This window comes from Malus sylvestris, chromosome 15, assembly GCF_916048215.2.
Source record: "Malus sylvestris chromosome 15, drMalSylv7.2, whole genome shotgun sequence".
NCBI lineage: Eukaryota > Viridiplantae > Streptophyta > Magnoliopsida > Rosales > Rosaceae > Malus > Malus sylvestris.
This window is the reverse complement of record NC_062274.1, coordinates 45,697,317-45,714,694: the sequence shown is the minus strand read 5'-3', so window position 1 is coordinate 45,714,694 and position 17,378 is coordinate 45,697,317. Positions and strand designations below refer to the sequence as shown.

Below are 17,378 nucleotides of genomic sequence, written 5' to 3'. Positions count from 1 at the left end.
GTTATTGTAATCCATTGTGAGGCTAAGCCTATTCCCCTTCCCCTTAGTGGTAAATAATATCAATTGTTCATAAAAACATCCTTTAATTTTGAAAAAAAAAATTTAAAAAAAAAAATATATATATATATATAATAAAAAAAATCTTTCTCTCTCTAATTCACATTCCTTTTTTATCCCTTTCTCCTTTCTATTTTAAAATAAAAATAAATTTTATTTTCACATACAAAGTGTGGGCATATTAAAAAGACGTGATCTTCTTTCTTGATTGTTGAAAAGTATTCATTTTTTTTCTTAGAAAATTTCTATGGTACGAAGAAATATTCATTTTTATTAATTTAAAACAAAACCCACCAAAGTTTATCACTAAAATGGATCCCAAGTTGTTCATAATTTTTGTTCTCGACTGTTATTTTAAAAAGATATAGTTTTTGTTTTGAATAAAACATTTTTTTGAAAAATATTTTCTTGCTATAAACTTCTTATTTAAGTATGATTGTGTAAAGTTTATATTATATTTGATTTTTGGTATTCTTCCCTATTAGGACTTGTATTCTTTAAAGCAGAATGATTTCTTCCCTCCCTTATTACTATAAATAAAGGCACTGCATAGGAGCAATAAAACATCATCTACGCAACCTTACAAACACATCTCTCTCTATATTTTCTCTATGTCGCCAGCCCCCTTTCCTTATCAATTAAATATAGGTCACAACACGTTATCAACACACTCCTACCGCTGCACTTAGGCATCTGACGTGAAAATTATTCTTCTTCAATCAGGGGAGTAATACGTTTCAATTATTTTTAATTGCTTAGATTTTGATTTTATTTATTCATGTACTTTTATTAATTCAATTTAAATTTTTTGTGTTGAACGTGATACAAGCTTTGGAGATGGAAAGCCGAAATTGAAGAAATTTTTTTTGCATCAAACCAAACCAATTCATCAATATCATCACACAATCAAGTTCTTCCAAAACAACGGTTTTCATCTCGAAATTTTTGCATCCCTAATAGTATGAACATTCAACATAATGTTTGACCCAACTTTTCGCTTTTCGAATTTTAGATTCTACATAAATTGTGTATGCATTATATTCATAAGGCTTTTTAGCCAAAATTGTCCCTGAGATTTGAATAACACATCACTTTGGTTCATGAGATTGAAAATCAATATAAATGGTCCATGAGATTGTCCACCATTCATTATGTTGGTCCTTCTGTTAAAAACTATGTTAAGTGTCCGAAGCTCTTGGCCGGAAGTTTGGGCAATTTTCAAAGTTTCATAACTCAATCGTTTCTTAACCAAATTCTACCCATAATATATCAAAATGAAGATAAGAAAGTGTAGAACAAGATTATACCTATTTGGAAGCCCAATGGTTGCCGAAGATGGCTGGAAAATAGCCTGAAAGGTGACTGGTCAGCAGGAAACTGGAGACAACCGTCGAGAAGTATGATTTTCGTTTTTGAATCACTCGATTTTGTTGAGTATTGAAGAAGTTATGAACGTTTAAAGTTTACCCAATTTCCAGCGAGTTTTCCAATTTTCCAGCGGACCAGTCACCTTTTAGGCTATTTTCCAGTCATCTTTGGCAACCATTGGGCTTCTTAATAGGTATAATCTTATTCTACACTTTCTTATCTTCATTTTGATATATTATGGGTAGAATTTGGTTAAGAAACGATTGAGTTATGAAGCTTTGAAAATTGCCCAAACTTCCGGCCAAAAGCTCTGGGACACTTAACGGAGTTTTTAACGAAAGAACCAAAATAATGGATGGTGGACAATCTCAGGGACTATTTCTATTGATTTTCAATCTCAGAGACCAAAGTGATGTATTATGCAAATCTCAGTGACCATTTTGGCCAAAAAGCCTATTCATAATTGTTGAATTATGTGAATTGATATTGACATGAATTGCATCCTATATATGCTCATGCATTGAATTATATGTTGAATATGCATTGAATTAATCTGGAAATTATAAAAAAAAATAAAAAAAAAACTTCTAGGGTTTGTCGAACCCAAACCTAAGCTCACATAAGCTATTTTGAGCCGCGATGCACGGGGTAAAACCCCCCAATGCTCCATCTGCGAAGACGATGCCATTTTGGCATTGATCCCACGAACCCAATGCCACATGCAATCGACCACAGCCACACTGCCGTCTCTCTGGGGAAATCACGACTTGTTGTCGTGTTTTTGGGACCTAACTATCGTCGAAGATGATGGGTTTCTAGAAAAACCGATGAACATCGGTGATTTTTTGAAAGGATTCTTCGACTCCTCACTGTTTCTCAGCCCCTCCCCGACGTCGAAACTTAGTTTTCCATCCCAAATTAGGGTTCCAATCGAACCCCCATACATCGTCATGCCATGATTGACCGAAAGAAGTCGCCTGAAACGACACCAGAGACTTTTCCAGTTCGAATCCCACACCCAGCGCCGCTGTGGTGTTCTGGTTTCCAAACCCAAGCCCTAGTGGGCCTCGGACACTCGGGCCTGCATTGAACAACACCATTTTTGGGCTGCTGGTTGCATTTGCTGCCACGACCCAAATCAAAACAACCAATTGGGCTGAATTAGACTCTCGGCCCGCGAATGACACTAGCGTAATTGGGCTTTGGTGTCCTCGTGTCCCTACCGCAGTTGAACCCAGCCCTCATAGGGCTCTCTTGGTTCTCTGCACCAAGTTGCACTTGATCCCAGTCAACAACTAGTGATTCAGTGCACTTGGCCCGCAACACATTGGATTGCGTCCTCTGGGAACGTTTGCGCTACGAAGTAGTGGATCCGTGCTTCTTTACGGGCCCTCTTTGTCTTGGGCCTGCACCCCAACCCAACTTAATTCTTGGGCTTGGGCCGCACGATCCAATTTGCTTAACCCACATGCGGGTTTCGGTCCTTATTTTTTGGCCCAGAGCTGAATTATTTATTTTTTAGACAATTTAGGTTTTAATTTTTTCGCCCAACTTTTAATTTTGGCCCAAAGTCCAAATAATTATTTCAATTATAATTCTAGACCTAAGGTTCTATTTGCATATTTTCTTGTTGCATATTTCTGTATATATATATATGCATTTGTATGCAGGTACTATAAACCTAAAGTTCATAAACTTATCTCAAAAAAATTAATTGAATGGATTTAAGTTTTCAAACTTTTATGCATGTGATTGGTTTAATTAATTTTATTTTAGGTATGACTAGTGGGAAACTTAGTTGTCTGGCAGATAGTGCAACCACACACACCGTTTTACGTGAACGCATCTATTTCACTAACTTTGTACCTAAGAATACACCTCTGACAACCCTCTCAGGTCCATCCAACATGATCGAAGGATACGAAAAATCCCATAAATGTTGTCCAATGGCACTATTTTGACCATTCAAGAGGCACTTTATTCTCCATGTTCTGGAAGAATGTTGTTGAGCATTAAAGATATTCAAGACAATAATTACCACGCTAAAACCTATGTAGAAAATGAAGTTGAATTTTTGTGCATCACTTTCTACGAATATGGCCAGAAGTGTATTCAAGATAAGATTGAGCGTATCCCGAGTGGTCTGCATATTACGACCATACGCCCTATTGAAAGTCACTATGTGGCCGACCCTACCTTTGGGACTGCACAAGAAATTACACTTTGGCATGAACCTTTGGGATACCCTGGACGAACAGCGATGCGATGTATCCTCAAATCATTATACGGGCATCCATTAACTCGAAGTTTTGGTGCGATTCAAGGAATCGTATGCCAAACCTGCTCAATGGGAAAGCTTATTATTAAGCCTTTTATGACAAGATTCACTCGAATCCTCCTATTTTTCTACAAAGGATTTAGGGGGACATTTGTGGACCGATTCACCCTTCATGCGGACCATTTAGATATTTTATGGTTTTGGTTGACGGTTCCACATGTTAGTCACACGTGTGCTTATTGTCCACAATGAACGCTGCATTCTCCAAACTGTTGGCTAGGTTATCAAGCTCAGACTTCACCACCCTAATTATCTGATCAAATCTACTCGATTGGATAATGCTGGATAATTCACATCTAAAACTTTTGATGACTATTGCATGTCGGTTGGGGTCGAAGTTGAGCATCCAGTACCCCATGTTCACACCCAAAATGGCCTGGCAAAGGCATTCTTTAAGCGCTTATAAATGATTGCTCGATTGTTGGTCATACGTACCAAGCTCCCGATCGCTGCTTGGAGTTACGCAATATTGCATGCAGCTATGTTGGTCCACTTGAGGCCTGTTGCAACCCAACCATATAGCGCCATTCAGTTGGTTATCGGATACGAACCCGACATATTGCATATGCGTGTTTTTTGTTGTGCGGTCTATGTGCTAATTTCGCCGCCCTTACGTACAAAAATGGGGCCTCGGCGAAAGATGAGAATCTATGTTGGATGTGATACTCCTTCGATCATTCGTTACTTAGAACCTTGGACAAGCGATATGTGTACCGCTCATTTCACGGAATGTCACTTTTATGAGACAGTTTTTCCGTCGTTAGGGGGAGATAAGAACATCACCGTTCTTGAAGAATGACGCGAATTATCGTGGATGACTCCCACTTTGTCTCATTTAGATCCCCGCATCACTTAATTTGAAACTGAAGTGCAACGCATATTAGATATTCAGAACGTAGCTCAGAGCATGCCAGATGCTTTCACATATTCGAGCTGAGAATGTGTCTACAAAGATGGATGTACCAAATGCACAACGGACTTCCCTCCTGGAGGCCAAGGACACCACATTGGCCGATCCACATACATTAACGACTAGCCAATCATCTACCCCTACACACAAGTATGGCAGACCACTTGGTTTAAAAGATTCACCCCTAGAAGAGGAAACCCACGACACAGCCCCTGAAGAGCCTACTGTGAATCTGATTGCCGCCTACTTATTCTATCTAACTTATGAGGAAATTCTAGATTACGGAAGTGTCCTTGAAGAGAAGAATCCACCTCCCAAAAATCATGAGATTTCGGTCCATTATGCTAGCTTGGATGATGTTTGGTGTAGAAATGAGATGATCGTCGACGATGCATTAGCATATGCAATAGCTATTAAGATCATGTTAAACGATGATAGTGAACCCCGTTCTATTGATGAATGTGACGTAGAACTGATTGGTCAAACTAGAAACAAGCAATCCAAGTTGAAATCGATTCGCTTGTGAAATGTAAGGTGTTTGGACTTGTAGCTCATACTTCTCCACATGTGAAGCTCGTTGGCTACAAGTGGGTTTTCATTCATTAGAATAATGAGAAGAATGAAATTGTGCTTTACAAAGCTTATCTTGTTGTGAAAGGTTTCTCATAATGCCCTGGGATTGACTATGATGAAACTTATTCACCTGTTATAGATGTAATTACTTTTCGCTACCTTATCAGTTTGGTAGTTTCCGAAAAACTAAGTATGCAGCTGATGGACGTAGTAACTGCGTATCTCTATGGGGATCTTAATATGGAAATCTATATGAAAGTTCCCAAATGACTTACATTGACTGGATCAAATATTTTCAAACATCAGACGCTCTTAATTCGGCTGAGGCTTTCACTCTACGGTTTGAAGCAATTCGGAAGAATGTGGTATAACCGTCTGAGTAGTATTTGACTAGTCAGGGATATGTTAACAATGAACTATGCCCTTGGGTGTTCATTAAGAAGTCACATTCCGATTTTGCGATTGGTGCAATATATGTCGATGACATGAATCTCATCAGAACTTCTGAAGAGCTCCAAAGAACTGTCGCACACCTAAAGTCAGAATTTGAGATGAAATATCTCGGAAAGACTCGATACTGTCTTGGTCTTAAGATAAAGCATCATTCAGATGAAATCTTAGTACATCAATCGAACTACACTAAGAAGGTGTTGCGTCGCTTTAACGAGGATAAGGCGAAGCCTTCTAGCACTCATATGGTCGTTCGATTGCTAGATGCAAAACAAGATCCCTTTCGTCCGAAGGATGACGAGGAAGAGATTTGGGAGCCTGAAGTTTCTTATCTAAGTGCAATACGCGTTTTATTGTACTTGGCTCAATGCACTAGACCCAACATCTCATTTTCTGTTAATCTTTTGGCAAGATATAGTAATACACTAACATGCAGACACTAGACTGGTGTTAAAGACATCTTCCGCTACCTTAAAGGTACAATAGATCTGGGCTTGTTCTACCACTATGAATCCTTGAGTGATGTCACACCCTTTTTTCTCGAGTCAATTCTCGTCTTGTTGGTTATGTCGACGCATGATACTTATCTAATCCGCACAAGGCACGTTCTCAAACAGGTTATGTCTTTACCATTTGCGGCACTGCAATCTCTTAGAGGTCAACTAAACAGACCTTAGTTGCCACTTCGTTTAACCATGTTGAAATTCTCGCATTACACAAAGCAACTCAAAAATGCTTTTGGTTGAGAGCAGTTGTGGACCATATTCAAAGCTTCTGTGATCTTTACCTCGTCGTTGACATCTCAATGATGATTTATGAAGACAACGCAACATGCATCAGACAACTCAAGAAAGGTTACATCAAATGAGACAGCACCAAGCACATTGCGCTAAAGTTCTTCTTCTCACATCAAAAGCATCAGAAGATTGAAGTCACGCAAATTCGTTCACAAGATAATCTCATCGACCTCTTCACCAAATCACTACCGAATGCGACGTTTCAAAAGCTTGTTCAAGGAATTGGTATGCGTAAACTTTCTGAGTTGTAACATTGTTAATTGTGTCAAACTCAGGGGGAGTATCCTAAAGTATACTTGCTTGATCTTAATGTACTATTTTTCCATACGATTAGGAGCATTTTTTCCACTTGAGTTTTTGCTACCTAACTACGTTTTGACAAGGCACCCACCTTGGGTTGATCATATCTCTGATGACGTCCTGTATACATTTCATTTGACTTTGCATTACTCATGTATTTTTCTTAGACTATGGATTTTGTCCCTACTCAGGTTTTTACTAGCCATAGGATTTTTTGTGAGACTTACTTCCTTATGCAAGTTCCTACCTTATTTAAGACTAGTGTGTTCCCAGAATCAGTGCTGACGAGTCGACTTCCTCAACTCTACATGATGCCAAATCTACATGAGTATTTACACACTCAAAGGGGAGTATTATAAACTTCTTATTTAAGTGTGATTGTGTAAATCTCAGATTAGATTTGATTCTAGTTATGCTTCCCTATTAGGACTTGTATTCCTTGAAAGAGAAGGATTTCTTCCCTCCCTTATTACTATAAATAAAGGCACTCCGTATGGGGAATAACGCATCCTCTACACAACCCTACAAACACATCTCTCTATATTTTCTCTATGACGCTTGCCCTTTCTCCTTGTCAATTAAATATAGGCCACAATATTTCTTCTATTTTGCAAAATTTTATTTTACTCCATAAATAGGAGCATATTTATGCGACTTGATTAGCTTGTTTTCTTGCATTTATGTTGTTAGTTCATAGTTATTTTAGTATTTTAAGCTATTTTCGTGTGTTTGTAGGTCCTAATAACAAAATTGGCAAGAAAGTGCATTTTGGAGCAATTTTAGGCTGAAATGGATTGCATGCATATGGAGTAAGTTACTTGGACGTTTTTGGTGTTTTAAAAAGAATTTCAACATATGCTATAATCTGAATAATGAAGTTGAAGTGTGGAAGTGTGCAGATACATACACTTAAGGAACAATTTGGAAGGAAAAGAAGTGAAAGATGCCATTTGTTAGATTGCTTTACAAGTTGTATTCACATTTCCAGCAACTACAAACATAATTGCAAGCTTAAATGATGCATAACATGTGTGTGAAAGTGTCTAGCAGCTGGTGCATGTGTGAAGAGGTGTAAAGTGGCCAAAAGTTGGTGTTTGCAAGATGAAATGATGCAAAACATGTGTGTAAAATTTGTCTAACAGCTAGTACATGTGGAAGTGAGCTGGAACACAAGGCAAAGAGTGCAAAAAATCAAGTTTGAAGGCACACCATCACTCTACTTTCCTTTCCCATGCTGTGCACACCATCCTTGTCCACTTCATGCATTCATTTGCTGCACCATTCCACTTCCTTTCCTTTGTCTACCATGTGCACTCATTGATGCACCACTCCTTGCACTCATTGATGCACCACTCCTCCTTTCCACCCATGCCGTGCACATTCATTGTCCCCTCCATCATTTCAGATTTCATGCACCATTTCATCACTTTTAACCTCCACTCCATGCACTCATTGCTGCACCATTCCTTGTTCCCTCCATCATATCAGATTTCATGCACCATTTCATCACTTTAACCTCCACTCCATGCACTCATTGCTGCACCATTCCATGTCCCTTTCAATGAATCATTTCAGCACCACTCCATTGAATCATTGCTTCACACACCACTCCATTTTACCCCCTCATGCTGTGCACTCCTCTATAAAAGGAAGTGTGTGTAACAGCCAATGAAGTTCAGATTTTGTTAGATCATTCACCACCATTTCAACACAACCTTCATCCATAACATTCATTCATCTTCTTAGCCATTCTTCCATACAAATCACCACCCAAACCTTACACCAAACCTGGTGCCGTGAGTGAAGAAAGAAGGAAAGACTCTTGGATGTTCAAGCTTGATTGTTAAAGCATTCGAGGTGTAATTCGTTCTATATTTACAATGTTTAAATTCATTTTCTTTCGTTTTGTTGTGAACATGAGTGGCTAAACCCCTCTTGGCTAGGGGTGATTTCAAAGCCATGATTATGTGTGCAATATGATTTGATAAATTCCAGTTATGAGTTTTTGAATCGTGAATGCAATTAGCTTAACTATTTAATTGATAACTTATTTGTATTTGTTGATTAAGGGTCGACACTTAATTGGCATGCATAAATCCGTTGCTAGAATATAACAAAGTTTCACATAATCACTACAAACTTATATTTACAAGTAGTGGAGGTCGTTTATAAACGATCGCGTTAAGTTTAATTCTTAGCATGAGTGACATGATGTCATAGTTACAAGTGTTTTGTCAATACTTATGATTTTCATTAAATGTAATGATCTTTGATTGTATCTCTATTATGATGTCATGTAGGGAACTTTTGAAGAATGTTTTGGGTTGTCGAATGATGTCATCCAATCCAATAAAACAAGGAAAATCTGAGGGTTACCTAGTGATGTCACGGTTAATTTGGCGCATTGTCGTTCATAATTCAATGAAGTAGTAACTGGAAATCGAATTGCTTGCATACATGTCATGTGTAGAGAAAAAGCCTCTAGCTATCCCATCATCCATCTAATTTCCTAAATTTGTTTTCAAACCTGTTTTTAAGTTACAATTTGTTTTGTTATTCTAAGTTCGTCCAAAATACAACCCCCCGTTACTTTCTTGTTTCAAATTGTTTTAAACTTGTTTTGTTTGCATTTTTAAGTGTTTTGAGTCAAGCCCAAACCTTATTTTCGTCCAAAATTGTGTTTAGTGTCAAAAACTGCCTAGTTGGTGTTTTTAGGCAGTTTTGAGTGTTTTTATCTTATTTTGAGTCTTGTGAACTAGTTTTGAGTCTTTTGAATCTATCCTATCATTTTTAAGTTTGTTATTATGTCTTTAAGTCAGTTTAGAATCAATTAGCAATCCCTCCTAATCCCCGACCTAGAACGATCCCTACTTATACATATACTACAATTGACAAAAGAGGGTTTAATTTGTGTGTTAAGTTAATTTTCGCATCATGTAGTTAAGTCTATTATCAATCTTAGTTCACCTAGATTTTTTTTTAAATTGTCACCAATTTTTTCCATGTTCAGATTATATGCAAAGATTTTTTTTTTCTTGATAAGTAATATCCAATTTTTTTTTTAAATGTCAGTGTTTGGTGCTAAAGGTTAAATTACATTTTGTGCCCTCAAGTTTGGGTGCAATAACAACTTCATATCTCAAGTTCAAAACATTGCAAAGTCATAAACAAACTTACGAATTCATTACAATATCATATCTCCGTTAGTCGGTTCGCTTTTTTGACTATGAAATGATGAAATGAAAAGAATGGAACCCACATGTATGTTGGTGTGGAATTCATAAAAGTGTCACGTGAAAAAGAAACAATCAAATTAAAATGGTACTTTTTGGAATGTTATTTTAAAAAGAACATAATTCAGCCACTTAGTATTACGGTTTAGTGGCATTCCTCTTCATTTGAAAGTCAGACATCTTAGGTTTGATTCTCACCAAAGACAAATTTGAACTACATTATTACTAGCTTATTGTGAGGCTTAGCCCACTCTCTACCTGCTTAGTGTAGCTAATATTATTTGTTCCAAAATGATTTAAAAACTAAAAAGAAGAGAATAAATTTTGGAAAAATTTAGTGGGACCCAACCTTAGCCAACATGAAGTAGCTACTTTATCATGACTAAAACGTAAGTTTACACATGTTAACCATAAATTTTAATGATTTACAATAATTTATTGACATTTCTTCATGCTTTATAATTTAGAAAAACAATTAATAATGAGTTTTCATCACCAATGGTTCTTGAGATTGACCAAACTCATCATTTTGGTCCCTCACTTTCAAAATCAATCAATGTCATTATTGACATTCACTATTGTACATCAATTTGGTCCTTCCGTTTAGATTCCATCAATTATTCTGTTAGTTTGTATGTCGTACCCACAAATCTAATAAAATGGTGACACGTGGTTTACACAAAAGAAGGGTTTTTATCACAAATGGTCCATAACATTGATCAAACTCTTCATTTTGGTCCATAAGTTTCAAAAATCAATAAATTGGGTCACTGACTTTCACTACCGCATATCAATTTAGACATTTCGTTAAAATTTTGTCAATATTTTTTGTTATTGTGATAATATGGTCCCACTAATCAAATCATATGGCGCCACATGGATTAACTATAAAAAAACTATATTTTTAAGATTTAAAACTAGAAGTAAAATAAGAAATAAAAACCAAAAAAAAAAAAAAGAAATCATCGTCTTCATCTTGGTATGCTCAAAAAGAAAAGGAAGGCACCAGGACACCACTAAAGCTCTTGGCCTCCATGAGCTCACTCATCATTCTCTTTGGTTGGTTATAATCTTATCAAATTTGAATTGAATTTGGATTCGATTTTATTGAATTTGGATTTATTTGTATTGATTTGTTTTTTCCAATTGGGATTGTGGGATGTGAGAGAAATGACAGCGCGAAATACTCGTCAATTGGTTTACTCTAAAAAAATAGTTTCTTATAGTTGATCCACTTGGCCCCATATGATTAGATTCGTGGGATTACATCAGCATACTAACAAAAAATATTGACGAAATTTTAATGGAATGACTCAATTGATGTGCGATAGTGAAAGTCAGGGACCAAATTTATCAATTTTTGAAACTCAGTGACCATAATTAGAAGTTTGGTCAATGTCAGGGACCATTTGTGGTAAAAACCCTTCTTTTGTGTAATCCACGTGTCACAATTTTATTGAATTTGTGGATGCCACATACAAACTAACAAAATAATTGACGAAATTTAAACGGAATGATCAAATTGATGTGTGGTAGTAAATGTCAGGGACGACATTGATTGATCTTGAAAGTGAGGGACCAAAATGATAAGTTTGGTCAATCTCAAGAACTGTGGTGATAAAAACCCATTATTAATTGTTTTTCTAAATTATAAAGCACGAAGAATATGTCAATAAATTATTGTGATAAAAACCCATTATTAATTGTTTTTCTAAATTATAAAGCACGAAGAATATGTCAATAAATTATTGTGATAAAAACCCATTATTAATTGTTTTTCTAAATTATAAAGCACGAAGAATATGTCAATAAATTATTGTGATAAAAACCCATTAACAATAGATGAATTAATAACCTATGCAAAAGTAGTTTTTTATTTTATTTTTTTGTCAAGCGATAGTTTTATTAAATTAGATGTTAGATTAGCCACAAACAAGGTTTGAACCCACTCATGAAATGGCTCAACTTATTTTCATCACTATGATAAAGCCACTTGCAACTAGGGGTGGGCACGGGCCGTGCCGGGCCCATTTTTGGAGGGACCGGACCGAACCTAGATGCAAAGGAAACGGGCCGGGGATAGCAGATTCTTATATAGGAACCGGACCCTACCCGGCTCGGTTGAAACGGGCCGGGTCCACGGGTCCTTTTTTTTTGTTATATATATATTATAAATTAAATGAAGAGGGACAGGTTGCTGAAAATCTTGAAGGGAAAGAGTCGAGTATGTTTGAGTCAGTCTCTGAATGTTTCGATTATACTGGGAAGATAATACCTGCCTCACTAGTCCAACTGTCTAAGATTGTTGTCCTAGAAAAAAACAGAATTCCAAAGCCAAATTAAGAAGGTTGAAGAATTCAAGTCAGAGAATCGTAGGTTACAGAGAAATCATGTTGCATCCACGTTTCCTTTGACACCATGGATACGACATACGAATAAAGAAAAAACAACGGGATGAAAACATCATAAGAACTCACATTTTCATACTTTTTCCTGTGTCTGTCAACCATTGTCACCAAATGCACAATTTTTCCGCTAACATAGCAGTCCGCCAATTCAATGTAGGGCTGCTCGAAATGGAGTTAAAAAAACCAAATAAAGTCATCAGAGTTGGTTATATCGAAAGGGAGTTCAAATGCTGGACTACTATGAAATGCCTGATTATATCAGGATTTAAATAAAGCAATCCATCAAAGAAAATACATGGAGCAAAGAGTAGCACTCAACTTTGCATTACCTGACAATAGTTCTTTAGATTCCTTTGACGTACTGAGGAGTTGTATTTAGGGAGACTGGTACATAACTATCACCACGAAAAGAACAATCATCAAATTATCCTCAAATAAATTTATAGCACAAAAGCGTTTTTCTTAGCAATGATGTCAAAAGTGAAATAGCGTCAGAATTTTCCTTAGCAACACAAAACCCCCAAAGATTAAAGAACAAAGAAGTGAAACATGTCAACTATGTCAAGGTGTTGTACATTTGTAGATTTGGACAATTAATAAATTCCCATTCAATGCTATACAACAAGTTTGCAAGTTTGAACAATACATTAATTCCCAATTCAAATTTCAAACATTATGGAATACCTAGTAGGTATGGTATGAACATTTGAACCCTAAATCCCTAAATTCCAAATTCCAAATTCCAAATTTCTACGAAGGAAAATTTATGGATTGTGTTTGAGGTATGAAGAACTGCTCAATAGACTGAGAGATTGTAGAAAACCCTAACTCTCAAATCTCAAAATTGATCGGAGAGAATCAAAGATTGCAGATAACCATAAATCCCTAAATCTAGAAAATTAACCGGAGAGTTAAAATTAAGAATTCAGAAATTATATTACCTTAATTTGAAAGGAGATGAGATGACGGTGGTGGTCTCAATTCGGAGAGATGATGGTGATGGTGATGGTGGTTGTTGAAGGTTACCGCCAGTGACATTTTTCCAGAAAGAGGGAGACGAAGACGGAATTGAGGGCTATAGAGTCTGCGATGGCTACTGTCGAGGACTTTTATGGTGGTTGTCGAGGGTTGTGGAGTCTGATGGTGGCTGTTGATGGATGGCTAGTGTCGAGGACTCGACTCGAGCTCGAGTCGTGAATGAATGAAGAACGAGAAACTGAGTCAGTCTGTGAGATGAAAATATGGCAATCAACGATGGAAAGTGGGATTTGACATACATTAAACCCGATTCAATTTTCTAAAGCTAGAAACGGGCCGGGTCGGGGGCCCATTCCTTCCTATTTTTTAACCCGCTCCACCCCGCTAATTTTGGTTACCCGCCTCGTCCCGCCCCATTTTGTTTTTTGAAATTTTGTACCCGCCCCAACCCGCGGGTACATAACTCGTTTGCCCACCCCTACTTGCAACCTATGCAAAAGTTGAATGGAGACAACATAGAGGTAGGGCCGGAAAAAAATCCTAAAAATCCCAAACCAAACCGAAAAAATCCCGATCCCAAACCAAAATTCCCGAAAATTTCGATATGGGATTCGGTTTTGCATCTCCATTTTTTCGGTATTCCCATACCAAACCGAAAATATATATTATATATATATATTATTTTTTAATTATAAGAAAATTATTTCAACCGTTCATTGTTTTAGATTTAATCTGTATCGTTGATTTGTTTTTAGGTCTGACTCTGATCTCCCATTTCACTTTTCATTTTCATAGTTCACCTTCACTTCCGCCGTTTCCATTCCCTCACCGAGTGCCCTCATCTCATCTCCAGCGCCTGAGCCTCATCTCCAGGCCTCCCTGCGGTAAGAAAACTCACTTTTCTCACTCGAAGAAATTTGGTTGTGTATCTCTGGTTGGTGGTCTCTCTCTCAGTCGCCGGCCCGCTATGCGTCCACCACTCCTCCTCCTCTACAATCTCTCTCACAGTCTCACCTCCACCACAACCACCGTGGCATCGTCTTCTCTCATGGTAAGTCAATCTCTTGAATTTGTTTGCATTTTATAAAATTAGGGTTTCAATTTTTAGATTCAAATTGGGATTGGAATTGGCTGGAGACCCTGAGCCCCTGAGCCCTCATCTCCATACTACCGATCGTCTCTGACTCTCCACTCCAGCCTTCCTTCACCACACAGCCACCGCCACACCATCGCTTTCTCTCTCGATCTCTCGCACAGACAGATCACATAAGTCAAGTCACAGAACTATCAATCCCAAATTAGGTAATTAATTTAGTATTTTGAAATCTATTTTTTTTTTCTTCATTTTGAAATTTAATTTAGGGTTTGGAATTAATTTTGTTTGCAGAGTTCGCTTCTTTTCACAATAATCTTGCAGAGTTCACTTCTATTCAATTTTTCTCACTATAGTATGAAATTGCATTCCTACCTTCATTCATAGTGAACACTGAGTAGTTGATAGAAAGTGAAATGAAAAAATTTAAATGGATCTTGCACTGGGATAATTAAAAGGGTATAAGTGAATTCATTTTAGTTAGCCATTATGGTTTCTTTCTTTTTCTATATTTAAACCCAATTCTTGCCTAATGATACTATAAAAATTTGACACATTTGAGTGAATATAACATATAATTCGATGCGCCATTTTGCATAGATTTTTTACTTCAATGCATTGTGCATGCATATCTATACTTCCACATGCCATATTTAAATGACTTTGAGATTATAAAGCAAATATGCATAGAAGAATTGGGTGTGTGGTTGTTATGATAATCTAGATTATGAAATGGTTTTTGTAGGTTTGTGTTGATGTTTGCTCTTGGAGCTAGTTCGGTGCTTGGTCACCTCCTTTCAGAAATTCTTCCTGGCTGTATTACGGCAGAAGCAATGGCAGTTTGCATGGCCGTGCATTGGGTAATTGTCTTCTATAGTTCTTTAAGATATGACTCATTGCACCTTTTATTTTCTCCATTGTGGGAGCTGAATGATGACTTATCCTACTCACATACCAAACATAGTTTTCTGCACCTATTATCGTGATCGTTGATTTTATCCTAATTGTTCATCCTAATGGCTGCAAAATAAGAGGGATGTGCATGAGATGAGAAATGGTATATGAATAACTTGTTGCCTTTCTATATTGAGTGCAACTTTGCTCAACCCGTCAGAGGGTGAGCTGCTCATCTCTTAATTTTCGTTAAAAGATAGTGTGTCTTGATTGCACCGTGGTTTGATGCTAGTATCTAATTAGTTGTATTTTTTTTGTCAGCCTTGATTGCACCTTGGTTTACCTACCAGGTTGTTGATTAGAGGATTGAGGTAACTGTTGCTTTCTTTTTATTGCAAGTTTTCCGAATATCTGTTTCACTGTTTGGTAGTGATGTTGGGCTGATGTTTATATCAATCACTACCTCCACGACCACCCATTTTAAAGGGAAGGGCTCAACCATCAATATCAAGGGGAAGGGCTCAACCATCTACATCAAGGGGAAGAGTACAAGTACCAACAAGAAGGGAGCAACCACAAACATCAACAAGATCAAAGGGCCAAAGGGGCCGAAGAGGCCAACAATAACTTTAAGCTTTGCTTTTTTGCTTTTGGTTTGTAACTTAATTATTTTGAAACTTTGGCTTGTAACTAATTTTTTTGCTTTTGGGTTTGTTACTTTATTTATTTTAAAACCTTGGCTTGTAACTATTTTATTTTGCTTTTGGATTTGTTACTTAATTTATTTTTATTGCATGCATGTGTAGTAGAAATTGAATAGGCAGATGATCACATATGCTATTAGTAGAAATTAAATAGGCAGATCACATAGCTATTGTGCATAGATTCACTCACATTGCAGACTGCGCAGATTGGGCCACAGATTGTGCACAGATTCACATTGCAGACTGCACATATTGCAGATTTTAGTCCAACAACAGATTGGCATGGGGCCGCAGATTGGCAGCCTGCCCAAAAGCTTAATATGTCAAATTTAGTCCAAAAGCCCAAAATCATTTCGGGATTCCCAAATTGTCTCGAAATCCCGAAACTATTTCGGGATTCCCGAAAATTGGGATTCCCGAAAATTTGGTTTGGGTGGTATTGAAAATGGGATTCCCAAAAATTTCGGTTTGGAAATCAGGACAAGGGTTTCAGTATGGGATCCCATACCGAACCACCCCTACATAGAGGCAATATAAAGCATTTTCTTTAGAATAGAAAACTTTAAAGCATCTTCAAGAGAGTTAACATTTTTTTTTTTTGTTAAATTTAAAGTACCACGTAGAATTTATTTGCTTCAAAAGAGTTGATAAACTCACTCATCAAATTTAGGACCTTTGCTTCACTCTCTACATTTGGAGACTTGCCATCCCTCTCTTCAAACAAGCTTTTTATTATAATAATGTATTTCGTCAATCTCTCACCTTCATCAAGAAAAATAATATGATGTGGAAATTTATAGTATGTTGGAATGTAAAAATGTGAACTAACCAAAATGTAGTGTTCAAACTGTCACATAGGTTAACAAATTTGTATTTAAAAATTTAAATTTGTGGAGGCCATTGGAAATGCTCTTATCTATTGTGTTGCTTTGGTAACTTACAACCAAGCATGTCATATAGATAGTGAAATATCTTAATTACTACCTCCCTGTATCGCCCAACAAAGTCATCGATCTCTTCTATCCAAGTTTTATTAAACAAAAAGAGGATGATGAAGGATTAGACAAGTTGTGTTACATTTAGAACTTGGTCATCGGTTTATGTAATAGCCTTACTCTCCAAATTGAACTCTGCTTCGTAATATTATCACTCCATTTAAGTAAATTCATCTTTATGTTCCTCGTCTTGATCAAATACCAAAGAACATGTTTGGTTCGACTTCTTAATTTATAATAAAAGCATTTGGGATCGAATCAATTTAGCCAGAATGTTTAC

The 17,378-nt window shown here is 36.8% G+C and overlaps 2 long non-coding RNA genes across 3 annotated transcripts; one reads left to right on the top strand and one right to left on the bottom strand.

The window, feature by feature from the left end:
- Window positions 1-12,518: 12,518 nt before the first annotated feature.
- On the bottom strand, window positions 12,519-13,507 carry LOC126603581 (uncharacterized). The gene is made up of 3 exons (XR_007616300.1): window positions 13,376-13,507; window positions 12,764-12,829; window positions 12,519-12,593 (listed from the first exon to the last, which is right to left on the bottom strand). It is a non-coding gene; the product is annotated as an uncharacterized LOC126603581 (long non-coding RNA).
- Window positions 13,508-14,187: 680 nt separating this feature from the next.
- LOC126603576 (uncharacterized) lies at window positions 14,188-16,149 on the top strand. 2 transcript variants are annotated; one of them, XR_007616291.1, is made up of 4 exons: window positions 14,188-14,714; window positions 15,251-15,365; window positions 15,538-15,622; window positions 15,721-16,149. It is a non-coding gene; the product is annotated as an uncharacterized LOC126603576 (long non-coding RNA). The 2 variants fall into 2 exon arrangements; XR_007616290.1 differs by lacking the exon at window positions 15,538-15,622.
- The last annotated feature ends 1,229 nt before the right edge of the window (window positions 16,150-17,378 follow it).